The sequence below is a fragment of the Maylandia zebra genome, linkage group LG5, assembly GCF_041146795.1.
Source record: "Maylandia zebra isolate NMK-2024a linkage group LG5, Mzebra_GT3a, whole genome shotgun sequence".
NCBI lineage: Eukaryota > Metazoa > Chordata > Actinopteri > Cichliformes > Cichlidae > Maylandia > Maylandia zebra.
Window position 1 is genome coordinate 16840031 of NC_135171.1, and position 11643 is coordinate 16851673.

Consider the following 11643-nt stretch of genomic DNA (forward strand, 5'->3'; position numbering starts at 1 on the left):
TGTTTCTGCGCCTATCCCCCCCTCACACACACATGCCCACACACACAACCATGCATACTGAACCTGACACGCCTACACTGTAACACTCCCTCTGGAATCCAGCAAGTCAAACGCTCTTGTGTATGTGCAGGTGAGTGTATTTTCCATCCAGCTGCCAGAGTACATGTGTGTGTGTGTGTGTGTGTGTGTGGATCAGAAAGAAGACTTGTACTGTTCGGCTTCTACAGGATGACTCAGCATCATTCAGCCCCCACGGGAACACTGCCTGCCTGTTAGCGCTCAGCTAATAAGACGCTTGCTTGAGCCGATGCATCACCATCCCACCTGAGCACTGCAGAAGGAAGAGGGAGAGAGAAAAGAGCAGGGAGGAGGGAAAGGAAGAAATGCAGATGTAGATATTAGAAGGAGGGGGAAGTGTCTTGAAGATGAGTGCACCTGTCTCCAAGCACAAGCTTCTGCTCACACTCACTGTCTTACTTCTGAGTGCGTATGCGCCAAAAAAACTGAGATATTTTCACTGAGAATTTTATATAAATGCTGCTATATTATGCTGTAAATCATATCGTTTGAAAGATTTTGCATAATTGAGATCCAAGTATGCAGACGTGCATTACAGGCTTTGTTAATCGGCAGGTGAGGTCCAGTAATATTTACACATTGCAGAGAAAACATGTCACTTATTTGTTTGCAGATGAAAAAAAGAAAAAGAAAATTAAATACAGAAACACATTTTTAAATGGTGGGGAAATGCATCTCCATCAGAACCGCTGGCCAGGGTACGTGTGACATCAGTCACTGATTTGAATTCAGTGAGTTCTAACAGAGTTCACGATGTTACAGGCAGCAGCTTTCATGTGTAAATTAGCTCAGCCAGTCTCCACTTTAACAGGTTAGTTAGGCCATCCTTTGAGTCTGTGTTGTGTAGACTTAGGAGAAGGAAACACGCACGGTGGCCGCTTCTATTTCTGTGCTGCCATTTACTATCTGCATAAGGAAAAGGACACGTATACTGGTCGGTTATGCAGTCGGCCTGACCACATACCTAGCGTAACGCCTGCGCAAACTGGCAAAGCATCACTGGCAGCAGTGTGATTTACCCGCTGAGAGACAGCAGGTAATGTTAAACTTCCTCATATATAAAGAACCTTTAAAAAAACCTTACCATGATCTCCTCTCAGTTGTCTAGCAGTAAGCACTTTGCTAAACACAGACATGCTCTCAGTCTCTCTGCCTCATTCACTGCAGTGATGTGGTATCCCTATATAGTAACTCGAATAATAAATGCTACCTGGCATCAATCTTCCCTACCAGTGGCTTCATCTCATCTCTTTCACCTTGTTTTCTACTTAAGTTCATGGCTACTCCTGACTAAAACATCTGTGCTGGTGTAGTATAACAGCAGATGGCAAGACACGTGTCAGTTTAAGCTAATTTTACAGTTATGGATCAGAGAGTTACAAATGGCATTCTCAGGACCTGCAGGTCCTTACAACTGCAAGTGGAATTACCGTATTTTTTGGACCATAAGGCGCAATGTCGATGAACAGGTCTGTTTTCATACATAAGGCGCACCAGATTATAAGGCGCATTAAGCGAAACAATACACTCAAATAATTCAAACTTTACTCAACTCATTCTTCTTGCTTCCTCCATTTTCATACCATTGATTCATTAATGTTGAATTCTCTCACAGCCGCTCTATTCCCATGTTGTTGCAGTATATTAATGACTAACCTCGTATTCTGGATGGATTATCTCAGTTGTTCTCCTGACTGAAGTTTTGGTCCGTTTACTGCATCCTGCCATGAGATTGCATTTGTCCCTAACCTTCGGGAACCCCCGTTAACTTTTATCGAGTGGAAAAAAGTTAGCGTTCATCCTCCAGCTTCACTGTGTTTATGTTATGCTAACATAGCTGTGTCGCTAGCAGTCATGTAGCACATCATTATATACCAGCTAGCCCAACTTCAGAAACCCTACAAACATCACTGCTGTTTAGTTTTCTTCTTCGTTTATGTTGGAAGTGACAGCAGAGCTGTACATTTAAATTTTTCAGAAATCTCTCAGTCAGAACATGCTATATCATGTTTAGGTGGAAACTAGCGAGCTAACTTCCTGCTAACTTCTAACTCCATTAAATGTAATAAATTCTGTTTTTTATGGATTCCTGGATGTGAAACGTAATTGTTACTCCTAGTAAAACAGCAAAGCAGATCATTTTATTAAAGATGAAAGAATTTAGACAGTTTTTAACTCTCAGTGATGTCGCAGTGTTTGTTTGTCTCTCAGACCTGAAGGGGACGGAGTTTTGGACCCAGATTACTCCGCAAGGCTCCCGACTACGGTAGCTGTAATGCTCCGACAATCCATCAAGCGGTGCGGGTTCATAGCTTACCAAAGTCTTACTAAAACATTTTTTGACAGATTTTTGAGCACCGTGTACCACATGAAATCGGTTCGAGGTCAGTAAGCACAACCAGAATTCATACATAAGGCGCACCGTCGATTTTTGTGAAAATTAAAGGATCGTATCGTAAGTGCGCCTTATAGTGCGGAAAATACAGTAAATAGGAAAATGAGGCTCAGGTTGAATTAAAAAAAAAAAAAGAAAGACAAGTGAATATTCAAGTTAGTGGTTCCTACAACAAGCCCATACTGAGTGTGAGTGTGAGAGTCCGTGCATCTATCTGTGTCTTCATGTCTGTGCAATGAAGACACAGATAGATGCATGGACGCACATGCGCACACTCACACGCATGCACACAGACACACTTTCCTAAGCCCACTGGCGATGTCTGGCACATCTGTGTCTGTAAGAACTGGACCGTGTTTTTTGAACAGTTCAACTTTGTGTGCATGTGAGGGTGTGAGAACACGCCATAATGTGCCAGGTCATTTCAGGTCATATTGGAAAAGGTTGTTCATAGTCCAGATGTTATGCAGCCATCCAAGTATCTAGTCCAGCAAGGCACAGACCCAAAGAATTCAGTCACATTGGCCCCATTCTCACTGCAAAAAGGGGGGGAAATGCAACAGTGGAGCAATAACACTTTAGTGCATATTAGAATTTTGCAAATTAAGAAAGAAGAGTTTTAAAACCCACAGAAGAAGAACAGATTGGATCTGTGTGAATATAATCTGAACTTTCCTTTGACAGGTGTGTCACTGGGAGACGTGTTAATAGGCTTGAGGATGAAAGTGCATTTTCCCTTCTCAAAGATAAACGCCCTTAGAGGCCACTGCACACAAACACATCCTTTGGAAACACAGACTTCTACTGTCTCCACTGCAGCATTCCAGTGTGTTTATGCAGACTCTGTAAAGGAAACACAAGCAACAGAGAAGGAGTGCACAGGATGAAGCAAGCAGGCATGCTCTGAGCTTGTATTTAGGTGTCGCTTTTTTTCTTGTCACTGATGATGTGTTTGTCTTTCTATAGCACGAAAACCTCATACCACTGCAAGGGTTTTTACTTCTGACCCTTCATATATACTGACTGAATATTTATATACCCTTTTATTGGCACAAACCCAATGTTCTCATGGCCACATTGAAAAGCAGCAACATGGTGTTTAACTTTTCCTTCTAAGCAGAGTCACAAATAGATCAGGACTGCCACTAAGGTGGGAGAAAAACAAAAAAAAAAAAGAGTCTTGGTTGTTATTTAAAGATGCTGGTAAAGTGGGCCGCAGGGATCCAGGACCATTCAAACAAAGTCACCGTCCACCCTCAGCTGATTTCTACTGATACACTTCAGCTATAAGTTACACTAATTTATACAATTTGGTGATGAAAATCGTAAAACACTCAAATCGCCAATAAGTTACTGCAGTGAAACCTCAGTTTTATTTACCTACTTCACGGTAGTTTAGTGCTCCTGCAGCAATCGTGATAACCAGTGTGACTGAGGAGGACACTGAGCAGACGGGCACGTGCAGGTCAGAGTTTTGGAAAACATTCATAAGCTTGTTCAGCTAGTTTTAGAGCGTGATCCTACTTGAAAACTGCCAAACTAATGGAAATGTGTTGAAGATGTGTTGAGGTCACGTTCACAGTACACTGTCCTAGTGTGCAGTCTCTCCTATTTGTCTCCTGCTTTGCCTCTGCAATTTAAGATTAAAATTTTTGGACTTTTATAATTGTGGCTACATTTCTCTATGAGTGTACAATGCGTATATGACTGTAAATATGATTGCTATCCTAGAAAAAGAAAGCTACGTGATTTGAACCACAATTCCCCCCACCTCAGTCAAAGTTTGCCCGTCCCGTGTCTGCTGACGACCCTGTGCTGCTAACACAACATAGCACTTTGCAATCATCTGCACATACAGCATGCTAACGCAAAGCTAGCAAATAACCCAGAGGGATGATGAAGTCAAGTGAATGCTTACCCCAGCCAAACAGCCAGAGCGTGAAGTATAAGCAGCATACTGCATTACTGTTCAGAAAGGTAATGTGTAATGTGTAATATATTTCTTTTTTGTAGCATCAACCCCAACACTACTCCTAACATAACTCCTCCTAGAAGAATACAGAAAGAGGACCACGATTTTCAGATTTAAAGAGATGAAGAACACAGAGTTGACCCTGGCTCTCTGCAGATGCTTCACAGTAAAAAGCATCCAGATATTTTTCTGATTCATGGCAACTGAAGTGCTTACTGTGATGTACCATGTTTGCAAGGGTCCAGGTTCATGATACCCGAGTCTAAGGGCTATTCTATTTTTACCCATGGAAGTACTTGGTCATAAACTAAAGCGCTTGACAAAGTAAACTTTTGAACTCATGGCTAGAAAACGAAAGTTACCACGAGTCAAGCTAAGGTGAGCATAAATGTCCCAATTTTTGTCGGCCCACTCAATAATTTTACTCTCAGCCTAATGATGCTGTGATAGTGTACACTCTGCATTATTTGTTGCGATATTTCAAACAATGCGCTAACACACAAGTCAAAACAACTCTCTTTACACAAAGGTTTAGCAGATAAAAGTACTGTTTGAAAAATAGCACAAAGTCCAAATGATTCACAATTAACCTGGTCAAAAAACTGCAACACCACAGATACTGCTGGAGTCTGTCACAACACCAGCAAAGCACATCCACTGATTACACTGCTTGCCTGGCAAGGCAAAATAATCTGCAGCAGTAAAACAGGAAGGCTTTAATTAGATGTGACTCTACACTGCGTGGTGACAGCAGTAAAATTCTCTCTGCTCACCGCTGTGTTGATGAACACCATAAGGCTAAATAAGGCGTGTGTGTGGAGGAGCCTTGCATCCACCTCATGAATTATAATGTAAGCTGTCAGACTGAGGGATGGTAAGTGACCAGTTCATGTCAGGACGGGACAGCTTGCTGCTTGATTACAACCCTGCCTGTATTGCAGACACACACACACACACACACACACACACACACACACACACACACACACACACACACACACACACACACATTGTGACCACCTACTTCAAACCAGGGTGGGGCAGGTCCTGCTGTAACTCCAGGTCCTGTCTTGTTCATTAGCATCACATCAAAGAGAATTAAAAAATAAAAAAAGATAATCACAGTATTAAAAGAACTTTAAAACTCTTTTGTGGACTCACAACACCAATAAACGAATAACACACTTGTCTCCATCCTCCTCCTCCTCCTCCGACCCTTCTGTCCTAGGTGGTAACTCTCCTCAAACCTGTGTGTGGGTGGTCTGCGTTTGTCATTCGTGCGCACCCTCGAGTGTGTGTATGTGATTTTGTCTGTGCCTCCAATCATGCTTGGCTGCATCTGCGTGTTGGTGGTTGTGCCTGCGTGTTGCCGGTGAATACAAGTGACAGTTGGTACCAGACCATAGCTGGGAGAGCACCAAACAGGCAACATGGTATTGGGGGGGCTGGGGAAGGGAAGTGAGAGCGAGAGACTGGGAGAGATCACCTGAGGGGCTTTCCATTGTGCCGGGCGAGACGTGAAGGTCATGTCGCTAAGCATCAGATCAGGTGGGCTGCTGGCCTGGGTGTGGTGCCTTTGTGTGTTTCTTAAAGAATGGTATCATGAAAGGCTCTCGAGGCATCTCAGTGTTTCTTTGTTCGTTCAGTTCAGTTTGTCTGCTAGAAGCAAGAATGATAGTCCTTTTTTCACAAGGGATTCTTGAAATGTATCAAACGCACATCTCCTCCATCATCATTTCGACTTGTTATGAGTGTCAGAAAAGTGTTGCACGTGCTCTTCATTTAGTTTTACGGCAGCAACTTTAATCAGCCAATGTGGTTTCGGACCAAATTTTGTTAACTAGCTGCTCGCTGTGCTTAGTATGATGAGAACGAGAAGGATTGCAAACATGATCAGGGAGGCAAGATCAGTTTTAGCGGTTTATTTGAGAGAGATTTAATCTTACAAAAAACAAACACAAAAGAGAAACAACCAGAGATCGAACAGCCGACACACAAAGCAAAAAAAGAATACATCTGCGTGTGAAAAGGCCAAGAAACTCGGTTAAGATGGCAAGTGGAGATATACGGGGTGATAAGTGGTGAATTGCGGTGAGTGTGTGAGTCAGGCCGCAGACATCCGGTGGGTGGATTGGTTGCAAAAAGATGCAGGAGTGAAAAAGCACAAACTAATTAGAGCTCAGACAGGAATGGTGGCAGTTAACTGATTGGGATTTTTCAGCCATGGGCCAAATATTTCTCTCGGGAAACGCTGGAGACTGAAAATGGAGCTGCAAAGAGAGCCAGCTCCACGTAAATGATGATTTTGAATTGTAAACAAGCAACTGTGTGCCAAAGTGTTTAACTTCTCTCCACTGCACTTGGAGCGTGATGGTCATGATTACTGACCCCAAGTAGTCTATAATTGTGCTATCTATCATGGTCTAGGAATGTGAGGGTGAAGCCAGACACAGCGAGACCCAGAATTGGTCAGCTAGGTGGGGCACATAGCTGGAAGATAGTGGGAGACATGGGCCAGTTAGAGACACATCAAACCAACCTTAGACCATCATGATCTTTCAGTGCTCTAGGATGACGCACTGGAGGATACACATAAGAAGGTGAAGTACACTGACGCTATATTTTTAGAGTTTGCAGCTATGTTAACATCAAAACCCTCCAACAAGAAAAGATGTCCCTAGACCTGATGAAAAATGGTAGCTGGTGGCTCTTCCTGAAGGGAAAGGCACGCAGAATCTAGCAGCATTTCTTGGGGATGCAAAGTCCTAACAGCAGGAAATCACTTAGAAATAACCAGTAATCCCTTTTATGTCCACTGAAACATAGCATACTCTACTACTTCTGGTGATAAATTCACATCTCAATTCCGTGCATTCAAGTCCCACTGGATAACCATGAGTAATGGACTTCTTAACTCCTGAAAGGTGATACAATATTTTCATTTGACAACAACAAAATTAGGTTAAATGAAGGAAAGGGTGATAAAATCATATTACACAGACCTGAGAGTCAGTTGTACTGACTAGACCGGATAATGCTGTAGCTACAAAAAGCTCAATTGTGAGTCAGGGAAGAAGAGTGGCACGAAGAGGGAGAAAATGTTCTGACTGCAGAGCAAAAGGGATCCTGGCTTGCTTGAAGTTACCTTGATATTCTTCATAAAAGTTCCCTAAAATAAAATAGTATTTGTGTGTCTGTATCCGTGGGCGTGCGTGAATCTGTCAGTGAATCATCAAGTCTCCTCTCTACCAGTTCAATAAATAACCATTCCCCAAAAAATGCTTTCTTTACTCACAGGTCAATTTCCCCTGCAGTCTGACAGAGAGGACTCCCCAGGGAGAAGGGAATGAGTCAAGGTGTAGAAGCTGCTTTCCAATATACAGAGAGTTGCTCCAAAAGAACCAGAATCATATGACTCACCAGTCACCCAAATATTTCTCCACCTTACCTAACACCTGCTTGCTGCCGTGACCCTCTGTTTGAATAACGATTTGCCTTCTCAAATCCCTATTTCTGATTGAGGCTGGCTTTTATCACACAGCAGTGCATTCAGTTTGATATGTGCTTCATCAGTTAGCCAAATAATTAAAGTGTCATAATCGCTGCAAGAGAACGTACACGTACACGAGAGAGAGATGCTATGCAACTACAATGTTCCCATTTTGAAATTGTGTAAAAAATCAGTCTGATAAATGCAGCTGCTTTTCAAATACAGAAGAGCTTGAAAGGGAGAGGTTTACCAATTGCTGTATATCATGTGTATGTTGGTGAGAGAAAGGTCAAAGAGTAAACGAGAGCACATCCTGTGGTGTTGTGTGCTTTAACGTCTAATGGGTGCTGACAGGTGTAGGTGGAAGAAGCCTGAGGACAGTAAGAGAGAGCTGGGTAGGGGTTTAGGACCAAACACTCCCACGAGGATCAGTACTTGATAATGACAGTATGTTTTGCACTAAGTACCGCAGCAATTTCCTAATGTTGTAAACCTGCATTCTGATCTCTCTCTCTCTCTCTCTCTCTCTCTCTCTCTCTCTCTATGTAATGCAAAGGGAAACTGAGAAAGTGAAACACACACACAAAATGTAAAATAAATATATATATATAAAAGCATATAGACTGTACATGGAGATCTACTTGCAGTTTTTCATATGAACAACAGGAGGCGACCGCTTCGTTTCCAAAAAGAAACCCAGTTGTGTACAAATCTGATACAAGCTTACAGTTTGTAGCTGTAGTTTATGGTGCGCACCGTTAGAACCATCGCTTCCTCATCATGTCTGGCTGTCAAATAGTTAAAAAAAAAAAAAAATGACCCCCTACCTCATTTTCCTCATCTCTCTTCCTTGACCTGGAAAGCATCATCAGGTCAAAGAAAGATGTGAAGGAGAACTGGTAAGGACTCAGGAAATCCAGGAAGGAAGGAAGATGTTTGTTGTATTGAAACTATGGTATCCAGAAGACGGACTACAAAATTCACATTTTACTTCATACTGTGCTCTTACCCTTGTTTTGTGCAGGTCAAATAAAAGAGAACCATCAGAGAAAAATATAAAGCTGGAAGTATAAAGAAAAATGAAGATATTAGCATTTAAAATAAAACAAATCTTATTTTTATATCTGCCTGCTGGTGCGTGATCCAGTGTAATTCCTTTCCAGTTTCTGGTGGATTTCTATGACAATCAATTTTATTTCGCTATATTCTTTCTATATAGTAAAATTCTCTCCGTCAATCACTCATCTGAGTTAATTCAAAGTAAAAATTAATTCACGATAATCCAAAAAGCCTGGAAATACAATGGACATTGCTAATGCAAAATGAACCTTAAATGCATCTTCACGAGTTAATATAGGTTAATGTTGCTCATCAGAATGCAGAGAGATTATATAGATCTACACATGCAAGTCAATGTCTCAATAAAAGCAAAAACAAAACAGATTTTGTTCAGCGGTGCGATCTTTGTAGTAAACCTGTGGGTTTAAAGGCCTGTTTTTGAAAATTCAAAATATATCAGCAGATTATGGAAATTAAAAACACATTCATAATTAACATTTACATAATCTGCACCATCCAATGTTGGATGGTGCATCGCTATTAATTATGGGATGGAATTATCTCATCTACTTTCATTAAAGATAGGAAAAGTGCTTCACACTGGTCTAAGTATTGGGAAAATTCAAAACAGCTCTTATTATGGCTGCCACACAAATACTTCCAGGTCTTTTCACTCAGTTTGGTCATGGATGGGCCAATCAGGCCCGTCCATGACTGATAGTGCTCCACTGTTTCTTAAAATTGGTTATTTCCTAATGTTTCTTTGATGTGTACAGAAAAAAATGATTCATCCCTTGAGTTAGGTGCCTTTTCATGATCTTGTGCCTTTATTTCATGTTATTCATATTATGCGTGACTAACAATTTAGAATTCAGCATATGGTAAAATGGAACTCAACTTGAGAATAAGTGATTAAACTATGAGTGAACCAGAACAATTTAATCATCCAAACCCATGTCAATACATGTCAAAATTTACGCCAAGGTTCCTGATAAAAGATTTAACTAAAGGGACAAGTTGCCATTACCAAGGACTTCTGTTTCTTTATTAATAATTTGGAGAAAATTGTCTGCCATCTAACTTTTGAAACAGTCCAAGATCTGTAACTTAAAAACATCTTAGGGTTTGAAAATGATATATAACAGTATGTCAGCTGTTTAATGGTTATAAGAAGAAATGTACTGAAGAGATAGATATAACCGAAACAGTAAGGGCTCCGAAACAGAACCTTGTGGCACACCGCAGGCAAGAAGTGGGAGTGGGTCTGTACATAGAAGCAACCACAGAAAAGCAAAGCAGACCATGATACACCCACCCAGTATCTCAGCCTATCAAGCACAATGTGACTGTCAACAGTATCAAAGTCAGAGGTCAGGCCCAACATCGGCAAAACAGAACATTTCCCTGCATCACTATGCATTAAAATATCACTGGAGATTGTAAGAAGAGTAGTTTCACGAGAATGAGTGAAAGCAGACCAGTTTTAATCTTCAGCCAAAACTTTTTTAAAATCTTCACAATAAATGTTAATTTTCAGAGAATTATTGATCAAGACCACTTTTCTTTTAAACTGCCTGGCTCCTTAGAAGCAAAATATGAATAAATGAGGAGTGGCTCATGAGCTTTGCAAGGAACTGCACTTTCCAGGCACAATGTGAGCCAACGCTTCACTGGATTACTTTAATTCTTCATCTCTTTCCTTCATATCAATTAAACCTTGCACAACATTTAACAAAGATTACAACACTGTACTGTAACTGCCAACATTGCCTTAATGTTCTTAGCATCCTCCTATTTTTTTAAATGAGAATAATGTATGCATCCACAACATCCATTATGTCATTTACATTTCAAAACTTCAGGTGTTACAATATCAGCTATGTGTCTTTGTATGCAAAGCACAAATAGCTTCATAATGATGAAGAAGAGCTTCTGGCAGCCAGATCCTGTTAAAACCAGCTGGGTGTTGTCTCTGTGGCCTCAGCCCAGCAGAAAGCTTCATCTGCCTTTCGGGCTGGACAGAAGGACCTATGTTCACACATTAGTGTGTGACCTCCATTGGTTGACAATGTGAGATTGAGCCACAGGCTGCAGGGGGGATGTGTTGCGTTTGTATCTGCAGCGTGGACAGAGCTTTGACATAAAGGCTTGCACACATGCGGACACAAACAACACACACATTCACAGTTTTGAAATCTAAACACACCATAACACTTTTAACACCTTCTTTCAAATCCCCCGAAAATCCCACAAGTAGGCGGACACACAAGTGCATGCCGACACATGCGCACAGATAATGTGTCTTGATAACATTACGAATGGATGAGTGAACAGCTTCATAGAACAGTGATTACTGGGTTCTGTGTGTGAAAGGAAATAGATTAGTCACTGTCTGAGCTCTCTCTCTTTTAATAACACAACATATAAACGCTGCTTCATGCTGTCTGAGTGGAGGGGGGGGGGGAGGGTCTCAAAACGCAATGCAAGGGCTCCAAGGAAACTGCTTTTTAATAGAGCACAGCACAAAGTGAAAACAATATGAATTACTGCGATATCTGCTTCATACCCCCTGAAAATGTCTGCTTTAGCTTATTAAACAAATCTGAAAAAGGATTTTTAATAAACACCTACATTACTGTGAAAAATCAC